Source organism: Malaclemys terrapin, chromosome 3 (genome assembly GCF_027887155.1).
Source record: "Malaclemys terrapin pileata isolate rMalTer1 chromosome 3, rMalTer1.hap1, whole genome shotgun sequence".
In the NCBI taxonomy this organism is placed as follows: domain Eukaryota; kingdom Metazoa; phylum Chordata; order Testudines; family Emydidae; genus Malaclemys; species Malaclemys terrapin.
The window spans coordinates 42602262-42616094 of record NC_071507.1 but is presented as its reverse complement, the minus strand read 5'-3'; the positions used below and the strand labels follow the sequence as shown (position 1 = coordinate 42616094).

The following is a 13833-nucleotide window of genomic DNA, read 5'->3' as shown; positions in this document are numbered from 1 at the left end:
TGCTTTGAGTGATGGGACCCTTCTTCCCAGCGTCAGCCCCCCGTCAGGTTAAGGTCCCCCGCCCGGTCTGGCCTGCAAGGACCCTTGGCTAGGGGTGTCTTTCTGTGCTAGGCCCTTTGCCCGAGGTCCCGCTTTGGCTGGTCCCAGTTGCTCACCACACCTGGCTCTGTGGCTGCAGCTCTGCTCCCAGCACAGGATCTGCTCTCCCTGGGCTGCGTCTCTGGCTCTGTGGCTGCGCCTCTTGTCCCTCTGGGTCTGGCACAGTTCTGCTCTCCAGCTCAGCTTGGGCCCCTGCTTTCTCCTTAGCTTGGCCCCACTCAGTCTGACCCAGGCAATTCCAACTCACACGGAGGACAGGACCCACCCTGGCCTCCTGTCATGCTGATTAGCCAGCCTGCCCTGTCAATCAGGCTGACCTGAGCATTGGCCTCTCGCCATTGTTCCTGGGGACTGTCAGTCTCAGGGTCCTGATTTCCCATCGACCCCTCCCCTTTTAGTGCTGGGAGCTAGCCAACCAAAACACCCCCACTGAATGTTAGTAAGGGGCAACGGTCCCCTTACACAATGCTGCCTTATGTCATAACAGATAGTTAAGGGTTAATGCCTCTTTTACCTGTAAAGGGTTAAGAAGTTCACCTAGTCTAGCTAACACCTGACCAGAGGAACCAATGGGGGGATAAGATGTTTCAAAAGGAAGGAGGGAAGTTTCCTTTGTTTAGTTTCAGTTTAAGTTTTGACCGGAGTGGGCAAGCTCCAGAATTCAGCCTCTTATCAAGTCGTGAGTATTAGTGAAGGAAATAAATAGGTTTATATTTATTTTCTTTGTAACTTGTCTTGGGCATTAGGGAATAATCAAATTGGGTATTTTTTGTGTAACTAAGTTTTTGCCCAGGGGAACATCCTCTGTGATTTGAAGCTGTTGTCTGTGAGAGTAGCTGGTATGCTAATCTCTCCCAGAGGGTTTTCTTTTACCTTTCTTTTTTTTAAGTAAAAGCCTTCTTTTTAAGAACCTGCTTGATTTTTCCTTGTTTTAAGATCCAAGGGGGTTGGATCCGGACTCACCTGGAATTGGTGGGGGGAAAGGAGGGGGAATGGTTAATTTCTCCTTGTTTTAAGATCCAAGGGTTTGGATCGGTGTTCACCAGGGAATTGGTGAAGAAGTCTCTCAAGGGTACCCAGGAAGGGAGTTAGCACTTGGGAGTGGTGGCAGCAAAACCAGATCTAAGCTGGTAATTCAGTTTAGAGGTTCACATGCAGGCCCCCATCTCTGTACTGTAAAGTCCAGAGTGGGGATGAAACTTAGGACACCTTATAACGTCGTTTGGCAGCCGCCTGCTTTGTCCACTGCTTGCAGGAAGAGCAGCCTGTTGCAGCTAGCTGTTGAGGGCTTAGAATCTGGGTGGACCAGCAGCCCCCCATTTCAGCTCCCCGCTCCCCTAGGTTCCCTGTGCAGCAGCTGCCCAGCCAGCTATCAATTGCGGGCAGTTCAGATGTCCCTCCGCCCACTGCCATGTGCTGCTCCTGCCCTCTGCCTTGGAGCTGCTCTTGGGAGCCTCCTGCTTGCTGTGCAAGGGGGGGGGCTAATGTCAGGGTTTCCCCCTCTCCCCTGCTCCTGCACCCCACTTACCCCTTCTCCATATAGAGCAGGGTGGGGACACTGATGGAGAGAGACAGAGAGAGCTTGGGGCAGCAGCTGCTGTCTCAACTCCTGATAGACTTAAAAAGACAATGTACTTACGAGTGGGTTCAGCATACTTAAAGGGACAATGTGCATCTCTCTCTCTCTCCCACACACAGGGTGTGTGTCTCTGTTTGCCATGCTGTCTCCCCACATTGGTGCTGCCTTGTAGAGTGTGAGGTTACATTAACAACATTTTAACCCTTGAAGGCTCAGCCAAAAGCTAGTTCATCATTTAGCAGTAAGACATTCCCTGGGGAAATATCTCACTCGCTTCCACCCCCTCAACCAAGCTTCACAATCGTCATCGCTGTGTACAGTATTAAAGTGTTTGTTTAAAATATGGTGTGTGTGTGTATAGCTTTTCCTCTGGTGAAAAAAATTTCCCTGGAACCTAACCCCACCCATTTATATTAATTCTTATGGGGAAATTGGTTTTGCTTTCCAATGTTTCGCGTAAAGTCATATTTTTCAGGAACATAACTACAACGTTAAGCGAGGAATTACTGTACTGCAATGTTGTATGGTAGTGAAACATGGGTGCTGACAGAGGAGCAGTAACTGTTGTCATGGAGAGGGCGATGGAAAGAAGAATTCTGGGAATTTCAATCCACGACCGAGTCCCCAATGAAGAGATCAGACAGCAGAGTGGAGTGCTGAATGTCGTTGTTGAGAGCAGGCATAGTAAAATGCGATAGGCCGGGCATATAGTGAGGCTCACTGACAATCGATGGACTAGCAGCTGCACTCGGCCAAACTCCAAAGAGATGGGAAGATGTTACCATGAAAAGACATGGCCGCACATGGAGAAGGAAGGCCATGATACAAGGAGAATGGAAGACGTGTTGTGATTGGTGCAATCGAGACGAGGGCTGAAGGACCAATCGATCAAGGTGATCAAGGTGAACTTCTAGTAATAAATAGTCTCAGAAATGTGTTTTGGAAATTTAATGAAACATCTATATACAGAAGGAATACTGCTAATGTAATGTGTGGTTTGGTATTTAACTGCATTTCTATTAAATTTTATCTCAAACAAGTTTCTACAGAATTATTTACAGAACATTGTACAGCGATCAGCTATATTACCAACATGTTGTGAAATAAAAATGGATATGACCATTCTTTCAAGATAGCTTTCCTGACATAGTTCTCAGTTTAACAACAAGACCTGTAAAAATGATTTAGTGTTCAAAGTATTATACAAATTATTTTGACAAAAAATAGTGAGCATATAGTTTTCATTCCTAGTCATGAAAACTATTTATCTTCCAAAGGTTATCTTGATCTGAAGTGATATAACTGCAGTGTAGAAGGTTCGTGCCGGGGCTCGACCCTCCTGGGCAGGAGGGGAGCCACACCGACTCACTACTGGTGGAACAAACAACCAGTTAGTTCAGGGCTCAGGCCCTCTGGTGCAGGGGCTGAGCAACCGTATAGAGTTAGGGAGCTCAGGCCCTTTGGTGCAGGGACTGAGCAACAATATAACAGCCAGTTGGGAGGCCCAGGCCCTGGATCAGGGCGGGGCACAAACAGTCACAGCTCAGGTGCAGGGGCTGAGCAAACAATATCCCAGTTGGGGTAAGCGCAGGCTCCTACACCTCCTGCAGGGGGGGACGCAGGCCCACCCAGTCTACTGCGTTCCAGCCCGGGGCCCTGGCAGCGGCTATCACCTCTGCTGGTCAGTGGGGTATCCTGCCCGAAACACGCCGGGCTCGGGCCAGTCCAGCAACATCGGTTCCTCTGGTCCGGGGCTTGGGGGCAGGTCTGGCAGCTCCTCGGGGAAATCCGGCCACTGAGGCTCCGGCGGCTCCTCCGGTTAACAGCAGGGGCAGAGGGGCTCTGGGGGCTCCTCGCCTTCGTAGTTGGCGCGAGGCAGGTCTGACTGCTCCTCCCAATGACAGGAGCGGACGGGCTCCAGCGGCTCCTCCTCGTAGTGGGCTCGGGGTAGCTCAAGATAGTTAGGGCAACAGCCTCGGGCCTCGGAGGTCTCCCGGCCGCACGTCTGCTCCCTGTGGTGGCTGGGCCTCACTGAGCTCTGGCGGCCAGCTTTTACACTTCCTGTACCGCCCCTTGACTTCCGGGGGGCGGGAACAGGCGTCGGTGACTCTGCCCACTTGGGTGTCTGTAAGGGCTCTCCCTCTGCTGGGCAGGAGGGGAGCCACCCCGAGTCACTACATGCAGGCTAGTAACATAAGGGTCCTAAAGTCAATCCAACCCTAACCCTGTCCCTTGACCCATTAAGCCCCACCCCTTGACCCCTCAAACCCCGCCCACCTGTCAAAGGAAGTCCCGCCCCAGGGGGTATTACTTCCGGGGTCAAAGCAGCCACATGATTATAAGCAAGGTGCCTTCTGTGACCCCTGTAAGAACTCCTCCCACTTCCCTCTACCAATCACCATGGGTTTTGCCCTGATAGGACCTCCCAGAGAGGAGATTTGACCAGTCAGGGTGAGTCCTAGGGCGGGGTGACCTGTTCGGAAGTGGGTCGTGTTACCCCTCTAAGAACTCCTCCCAACACCCTCTGCCAGTCAGAGTGCAGCACCATTACCCCAGAAGTCCCAGCTCCGGGCAGAAGAGGCCGTCTCTTACCAAGGACATGTGTTTTAGAAATTGTGGAAAGGCTGCTGAGAGGAAAGGTGGACTCCTTTACCACCCCTGTGAGAACTTCGGACTTTGTTTTAGACCTGAGCACCTTTGGACGTGTGTGGAGAAAGCGCTACATCACTGACAGTTCCAAGGAGGACCTTTTGACTCAACCGTTGATGGATACATTGGAATCCAACCCCAAAACCCTTGTGAGGCACCCCGATGAGTATGACGGCCTCTCATTGTTCAACCCCCTAGAGGTGGAAGGTGATCATGGCTTGGAGGAGTCACCGGCGGGCAAGGTGAACGGAAAAGACGTTGCTCAGGTAAATGAATGATTAAGAAGCAAAGGTCGAGGCAGGGTCGGATCTAACTTTTTTGCCGCCCCAGGCAAAAAAAAAGAGCGCCGCCCCGCCGTACCCCACCCCGTGAGTGACGCACAGCTGAACCCGCCCCGACCAGCGCTGCCGAAATCCCCACACCCCCAGCACCACGCTGCCCGAAGCTCCACCCCCCGAGCAAGCCCCCAGTCCCCCAGCGCCGCACTGCCCGAAGCCCCACCCCCTCCAAGTGCCACGCCCCCCCTCTGAGCGACGTGCCGTGCCAAGCCCCAACCCCACCTCTGACCGACGCGCCAAGCCCCCGCACCGCCGAACGTCATGCTGCCCAAAGCCCCACCCTCGGAGAGCCGCGCAAGCCCCCGCTCCCCCAGCGCTGTGCCGCCCGAAGCCCCGCCCCTTCCGAGTGCCGTGCCAAGCCCCCGCCCCCCTCCGAGCGCTGTACTGCCCGAAGCCCCACCCCCCGTGCACCACGCAAGCCCCCGCGCCCTCGGCACCGCGCCACCCGAAGCCCCACCCCCTGCAAGCCTCACGCCGCCTGAAGCCACCGCACCTCTCCGAGCGACACGCCATGCCAAGGCCCTGCTCCCCCTCCGAGCGCCGTGCCAAGCCCCCCCGAGCGCCCCGCCGCCAAACCAAAATAAATAAATAAATAAAAATCCTAGCGCCGCCTCGCTGTAAGATGCCGCCCCAAGCACATACTTGGTCGGCTGGTGCATGGATCCGGCCCTGGGTCGAGGATGGAGTGTAATGGGGCTAGGAACCAGGGATTGCATAAATTAACAAATTAAAGCCTTATGGGCGGTACCCTCACAGCATCGTCGAGCTGTTGAGAGATTTTCAGAAAAGAAACAGTGTAAGCACCCCACTGCTGCTTGTTAATTTACGCAATCCCTGGTTCCTTGCCCCATTATACCCCATCCTTGACCGTCGCTTCTTAATCATTCATTTACCTGAGCGACGTCTTTTCTGTTCACCTTGTCAGCTGGTGACTCCCCTAAGCTATGATCGCCTTCCACCTCTAGGGGGTTGAACAATGAGAGGCCGTCACACTCATCGGGGTGCCTCACAAGGGTTTCGGGGTCGGATTCCAACGTATCCATCAACGGTTGAGTCAAAGGGTCCTCCTCGGGACTGTCACTGATGTAGCGCTTTCTCCACACAAGTCCAAAGGTGCTCGGGGCTAAAACAAAGTCTGAAGTTCTCACAGGGGTAGTAAAGGAGTCCATGTTTCCTCTCAGCAGCCTTTCCACAATTTCTAAAACACGTGTCCTTGGGAAGAGATGGCCTCCTCTGCCCGAGCTGGGACATATGGGGTAATGGTGCTGCACTCTGACTGGCAGAGGGTGTTGGGAGGAGTTCTTAGAGGGGTCACACGACCCACATCCGAACAGGTCACCCCGCCCTAGGACTCACCCTGACTGGTCAAATCTCTTCTCAGGGTGGTCCTATCAGGGTAAAACCAATACCGAGGAGGAGTTCTTAGGGGGAGGGTCACATGACACACCTTGCTGCCGGTCATGTGGACGTCTTGACCCCGAAACTAACACCCCCTGGGGCGGGACTCCCTGTGACAGGTGGGTGAGGTTTAAGGGGTCAAGGGGCAGGGTAAAGGGGTCAAGAGGCAGGGTTAGGGTTTTATTGACGGTAGGGGCCTTATACTACTCAGTTTTACAGTATTATGCAGTTTTGGCCTTCTTCATTTTGCTCAGGTGATGTTTGTGTGCTCAAGGAACATCTGCCTTTGTGAGTGTTAATATTCTCCCTAGAGGTCTGAGCAACAGTTTTTGTGGGTTGCTCATTTATGCAAAGAGATCTTGAACTAGATTCCATGGGTTCAATAGCTGTTTCTGCTTGGCACTGTTGAGTATCATCTACCTGCAACACAACAAAAAATAGTCTTGTTAAGTACCAGCAGGAAGTGAGAGACGCATTCCAAGCAACCGAATACCATGAATTAGCAGACACCCGCTAAATGCAAGAATCTTCAGTGTTTATATTGATCACTTTGAAAATACAACAGTGCTGTGCAGAATGCTTTACAGCAACTACCTACTCCTCACCACGTTCAAGTTTTACAAATCGCAAGTCACATAATATAACAAGGTATAGGCAAAGCTAAGGAGTAGTACACAGTAATTCCTTGTCTAGTCTATTCTTGCTCAATCACTAATCTACAGAACTGTATTTTGAGATATGTAATTTAAGTTTAATTACTGATATTTCATAATGAATTTGTAAATGTCCTATAGTTTATTCTGTAAATAGAATAGCACTTGAAAAAGTTGTTTCCTCCTGAAGCATTTACACTGGCCTGCAGAGGATCTCTTGTCCAGATGTTCTGCTGTTCAATACTAGCTTTGTAAAACTGTTGAAAAATTTCACAATATTTATACCTTTGGGGTTATCTCAAATTCCAGTCCCCACTGCTATTACAATCATCCTTGTCTCCCCTGCACTTCCCACCAAATTCTGACATGATTTTACCATCAATTAGTTAAAACTTAAGTAGTTATAAATGTGTGCTTCACGACAATTGAAATCCCAAATGCCACAGCTTCTGATAGTGGAGGTAATTGGTCTCAATTCTCATCCCACTTACACTGATGTGGGTCCTGTGTGAGAGATGAGCATCAGGGCTTATCCTTCTAGCGCCGATACTTATCAAAATAAAAGCTGTTAAAATGTTGATGTCAAGTGGAAAAAGGGAAGACAGTCCTTACAGTTCCGTAATTGTAATAGTAGCTTGAGAAATATACGGCTAAGTCTAAAAATAAATGATTTTTACCACTGAAAGCAGAGACTGTGGAAGCATTCCTTTTTAGACCTAAGAGTTGTGGAGATAGAACAATTAGAGAGGTGGCACACTATCACTCTAACAGTGTTTTTCTAGCAATGGGCAAAATCTCCGATTGTGGACATGCAGTTACCAGTGTCTGGTTGAGGCTATCACAATACAAGCATTAAGACAAAGTACAGTACCAAATATTCTAAAGAATGAGATCAATTTTCATTCCAGTGTCCTCAATAATTAAAAGCAAAGGAAAAAAATCAGATCAAGTTTGCATAAGGACTGAGAAACGACTTCAGGGTCTGGCCCTAAAAAACGAAAACTCTGGGAACAGAATATCTCTTCAAACAATTTGTTGAAGCATGATTGTTTCTGTAGAGATTGTTACTTAAAGAATGATTTTGTGTGTTGTTCACAGCAATGCAACAGCAAAAACAAAATTGTTACCAACATATATTACTGGGAAAGCTAGTAGGATCATTTATTATTAAGGTTACCTGTCTCCTCCCATTACAAGACCCTGTTTTCTGCTGCTTATAACTTTACAAACTTTAATTGCTTGGGCTGACATTTTCCATGCTGTATGTCTGCCTCATGCTCTTTTTCTTCGGGGGTGGGGGACAGAGGCAGAATTTCAGCCAAAATGGTTAAGCTATTCCCAAGAGCAAGGCTAGGGAAATCTACATTTTTCTCATATTAAAATATTCGGGCAACTTTTCTTTTAAAAGCTCCATGTGTTGGAGCAGGGACTTGTCATTTGGCAGGGAGTGGCCTTTGTGTCAGAGAATGTGCTTTTTGCCATCCCCAGGAAAACTTGCCCAAATTTGGCCAAATTAGAAGCCTTTGAAAAAAATCACAGTTCACAGACGCTCAGTAGAGAGAATTCTTAGATTTTTAGCAGCTAAAATCTCTGCAGATTTCATCCTCGCTGCGTATACTTGGATCTCGCACAGCTCTTAGTGCTAACCAAACTGCGCATGAGCTATTCCCCACAGAGTGACTGCACATGTGCCATTTCCCCCACAGCTCCTGGATATGAAAACACAGCACTGAGCCATCCTCACAGAGCAACTGATATGCTCCAACCCAGGCCTACAGGGGTCAACGCCAGAGTTTCCCTGCAACGGTTCTTCCCAGCTGCTTTGGGCCAAGCACCAGAACTGAGACAGGAACCTTTCTTTCCTGTACTCCCAATGACCCCTCCAAGCTGGTGCACATGCCCGGTGGTGGAGGAAGATACTGGACTCAAATGCAGAGGGGACAAAAGGCAAATGGGGGTGGGGGGGTGGGAGGGCAGACTGGGACAAGGAGTATGCCAAGATTGGGACTGGAACGGGGGTGAGGAGAGGGGGCCAAGGACAGGGAGCCAGTAGGCGAGGCTAGGGCTAGAAGACTATGAGAGAAGGCAGGGGTACGGGGAAAGGAATGTGTAGGAGACACTGAGAGAAGACACAGAGCTAAGAGGAGGAGGAGAAGAGAACTGGGGCTGGCTGAACAGAGAGATTGGGACAAGGAGCCTTCATTCCAGCATATCCGAACTTTTGAGTGCTTTTGTGTGTAATCCATCTATGCACGCACACACGCACCCCCTGCTCTAGGCAGCCAGGTCTTTCAAGAAATAATCAAATATTTGTGATGAGCATTAAAGTGGGAAGATTTACCTCATTTCTATTTACCAAGTTAATGAGCACTTGGCATGAGATCACAGATTTGATCATACCAACAATTTTAAGTTTACCATTATGCCCAGATCTTTGTTATATGCCACGCTTTATTGATTGTATTTACATTGATGACCTTGTCTTCACTATATTCATGGCAGATAGAAAGAAGGTGTGAATAACACGGCATATCTTCAAACTCACTTGGAGAGATAAATACACTATGTGGATTGCCCATGCCCTGCACATTCAGATACATTTTTAAGATCAGTTACCTTTTGTGATTTGCTGCCACCAGCTGTCGGTTTACAGATCTCCCCAAGATTATCTGACCTGCCTTTTCGTAAAAGTTGGGAACAGGGTGACAATTTTTGGCTTTGGGCAGCAAGACGGGGACTGGTCCTTAGGTTAAAAGTTGTTCTGCACAAAATGTAAGGGTCGGTTTTCACAACAGGAATAGCAGGAAACCCTAAAAAATAAACAGCTTCTATTAACCAAGGTTGCTTAAATTACTTTATTGTTTTAATCAATCTGATCTTGCTCATTTCAAGATGGAGATGACAACTGGTAATAATTTAAGACAGTAAAATGGCATTTACTCACTGAATAAAATATAATGGGGGAATTATTAGGACTATCTTGCGTTCCTAAAATTTTATAGGTGAACTCAGGCAAGGGTGTGGATCTGTGCAACAGCAGCTCTACTAAAATGGCCAAAAGCGTTTTCCCCAAGAAAATGTTCTCTTTTTCCTTTAAAGGAACACCATTAACTGGAAAATCATTTCCATCTGAAAATGATGTCTCTTCTACTGTTCTAAGTGGAGCTGGCCGGAGGGCGACAATTCTGTTTTGCGACACCTTTCGAGGTTTCAAAATTTGTTTTTATTCTAGATTGGAATGAAAACATAAGCCTTTCAAATGCTTTCACAAAATGAAATTGAATCAAAAACATCAGGTTTTCAATTTGGGGGCCTTCCTCCTTGCAAGAGTCCACTTTGCACCTCAAAAACATTCCCAGCAAAAACTTTGTCTGAATCAATACATCTCCGTGAAACATTTTGGCTTTGACAATGCAGCACATTTCAATGAAAAAACATTCAGTTAAAAATGTTTCAGCAAAAATTTCCCCCCTTCATCTCAACCAGAAGAAAAAGGTGTTTTATACTGGGAATGGCTGGGCCTAGAATCCCTCTCTTTTTGCCAGAGGTCTTTTGCAAAGTTTTTGGAGGAGTCCCAAAGTCAACAACATGTATCTAGACTGATTTTCAAAACTACAACCTGATATTAGGATTCTGGATTTCAGAATTTTTGGCTGTTTTGCTTTTGTCATCAAATACTACAAAACTGTACAGATGGGAAGACATCACACAGACCAAAAACCAAAACTACTAGAAATTATATACATCTACAACAAAATATACTAGCCCCCTATAGCCTCAATTGTATACTAGGGCTTTTTTTTAAAGCACATGCGGCTAAACTCAGCTCTGACAAGCAGTTGAGTTAAATGGACTTATGCAACCTATACAAGGGCTGAATCTGGCCGATGATGTCCAAGTTTTTACAATGCTTCCAAGTCACGCATATGACAACACGATTCTCTAGATAAGCATGCGCTCACACACTCCCCACCAATGTGGTCTCTTCTCCTCTACAGAAGTAACAATTACCTTTTTTCACCACCTCTGGGAGTCTGTCTAGTTCATACTCTGGCTCATTCTCATGTAGGGAGATGGCAACCTCATCAGCACCTGACCAAAGGAAAGAGTCATTACCTGTACAAATAACTTTAAGGAGACTCTGGAAAGATGAGTTTAGAATGCAATGATCTCAATCATTCATTTCTTAATTAAGTACATAAGATGTGTGCTTGTGCAACCACAGTAAACTATACCAAATAAAACAAACCAGACATCATTGAAAGGTTACTTTACAGAAGAGATCTCTGTTGATACCATATTTACTGTCAGGGTGCCAGGTACCCCGATTCTTTAGAATCTGCCCCTGGACACACAATGCATGGGCAACATTAATTCTGGCATTTCCTAACTTTTAAGTGCTTAACATTACCACCTTACCATTATTTTAACAATTTTTGGGTATATAATTGAATATAGCTCGTCTCAGAAATATGGATCTCTTTTTATACTGCTAGTGATTCTGCTTATTGGACACTCATGAATATTTGCTAGCCTAACTTACCCTAGCGAATGGCAGACAAGTTGTAGTATATTTTACACACTGTGGTGACCACTTTAAACTGTTGTCCTATTAGCTCTATACTTAGCCCCTGACAACTCTTGAAATGACTGAAGCTTGTGATCAATAAAACCCCAATGTATGTGTCTTAAAAAACATTTGTTAAAGTTAATAAACGCCAGCACTTCCTGGTCCCAGAAAGCTGCAACTAGTACCAGGATGATGATAGTTAGAAAATGGAGGAACTGTCTGAAGCATGTTTCTTCAGATGCAAGTAATGGAAATTTCCAGAGGCAGGTATAAATCAGTATGGAGATAACAAGGTTAGTTCAATCAGGGAGGGTGAGGTGCTCTGCTAGCAGTTGAGGTGTGAACACCAAGGGAGGAGAAACTGCTTCTGTAGTTGGATAGCCATTCACAGTCTTTGTTTAATCCTGATCTGATGGTGTCAAATTTGCAAATGAACTGGAGCTCAGCAGTTTCTCTTTGGAGTCTGGTCCTGAAGATTTTTTGCTGCAAGATGGCTACCTTTACACCTGCTTGTCTGAATCATAACACTTTAAGAGTTGCTCCTCTCTCCCTGTCTACAATCCAGAAGGACACCAAAAGCTGTTTGGAAGGACATATGTATAAACTCTAAAAGATGTCAATTTCTCCATGGTGGATGCTGAACTATCAGCCATCTATACCCAGAATGTGAATTTTCTTTGTTGTGATGGCCAGCAACGGAAAGAACAGACACACTCCAACATTTTACACTCTCATGTCTCAAACAAAGCATTGTAAGAAGTTATACACAGCACTCTAATGTTCTTTAAAAAATAGCCTCCCTTCATCCTAAGGTCATTTTTGATTTCAAAACATAGGCATTGGAAATCTATATTCATAACATATAAGGAGACTCTGAAATTTGAGGAGACAGATCTTGGGCCAAATTCTCAGCTGGTGTGAATGGCAGAGCTTCAGAAACTATACTGATTTACACCAGCTGAGGATCTGGCGCCTCATCTGAATCAAACGTAATAATGCATGTTTTGAAAACAGATTGTATAAATAAATGCATTAAGGTTAGAAACAGGATCATGATTAAGGCTATGTTTTAGTCTCGGGTATTTTTAGTGAAAGTCATGGACAGGTCACGGGCAATAAACAAAAAGTCACGGCCCCATGACCTGTTCATGACTTTTACTAAAAATACTCGTGACTAAATCTTACCTACTGGGAGGGGGGACGCTCCTGAAGACTGCTGGGGAGTGGGGGAGAGAGAGAACAGGGCGACGCTGTTGCTGGGGGGATGCCCAGGTTCCCGCTGCCACTAGTCCCAGACTCCTGCTCCAGGGCAGCACCAGGGACCATGCCTAGTGCTGCCGGAGCAACGGCCAGTGCGGCTGGCTCCTGGGCTTCCCCAGCTGATGGGGTGGTCCTGGGATCAGCTGCACCAGCACTGCAAAATTCACAGAAGTCACGGAAACCGTGACTTCCATGAATGATTTGCAACCTTATAATAACATTCTAGTATAGCATTTCCTTCTTAAACTACCCCATACTTGTCTTTTGCTCCTTTAATGGAGCACCATGTTCAGCAATTTGTTTCTGCAACATTTTTTTTCCTTCTCTAGCTGCTTACAGGATTTCCTCCACGTCTTCGTCTCACTGCAAGCAAATCCATTTTGCTTCTTCAGTTGAATTCTTGACTTCAGATTGTCCAACTATAAAATAAAAAATTGTTTGTAGTTGCTAATAGGAAACTTCATTCTTCTGTATAAGCATTATACTCTCACTAAAGGCATCTCACCTGTCATTAAAAGTTCAGTGCAACTAAAAAACCAGACAAAAGTTATAATATGCATTTGTATAGTAGATTCACTTAGTAATATACAATTGAATTATAGCAGCTTCTAATTCCAACAGAGAAACATTAAAGTCATGTTTATTGGAAAGCTACATGTGTGTAGATTTCCTTGATAGAGAAATAATAATCTAAATAGAATATTCAAAATAACCAAATGACAAAACCCAGCTGAAAAGCATGTGGTCCAGGCAGGTTTGTCCACCCTATGTGCATTGGAATGCCAAAATAAATGGATGGTGGATATCTGGCAGCCTTATAAAACACACTTCAGGATAACGTAAATATCAAGCACCGTGCTCCATTAGCTGGGCATGGAGTGAGCACTGTAACTCAGTGCCTGCTTGCCACAATACGGGCTCCACACTGTGCTACATGATTGCTTTTTCATGTGTTTTTTTCTGAAGCGAGAGCACAGAACTACAGTCCGTCATTCACCACAAATGGAAGTAGAAAAAGACGGCAGGCTAGAAAATGCAGAGGGAATTGATAAGAAGAAATTCACCTAGATGGACAGGTTTAAAAACTAAAAACGCCTATCTAAATTATTAGCAAAAATAGTGCTGTCATAAGAAGAATCACTTAATTAATAATTTAGATGGAAATTCTGTATACATCAGAACTGATATGCTCTCACCAGTTGCATGTGACATAATGAGGTAGTAGAAGCAGTTTAAAGACAATAGGGGCACGTCTACAGTGGGAAGTTTCACAAGGTATTAATTAAT

General features: G+C 46.3%; 1 long non-coding RNA gene across 1 annotated transcript; it reads right to left on the bottom strand.

Moving 5' to 3' along the window:
- Positions 1–6202: 6202 nt before the first annotated feature.
- LOC128835030 (uncharacterized) lies at positions 6203–13388 on the bottom strand. The gene is made up of 4 exons (XR_008444558.1): positions 12884–13388; positions 10728–10808; positions 9333–9526; positions 6203–6483 (listed from the first exon to the last, which is right to left on the bottom strand). It is a non-coding gene; the product is annotated as an uncharacterized LOC128835030 (long non-coding RNA).
- Positions 13389–13833: the final 445 nt, after the last annotated feature.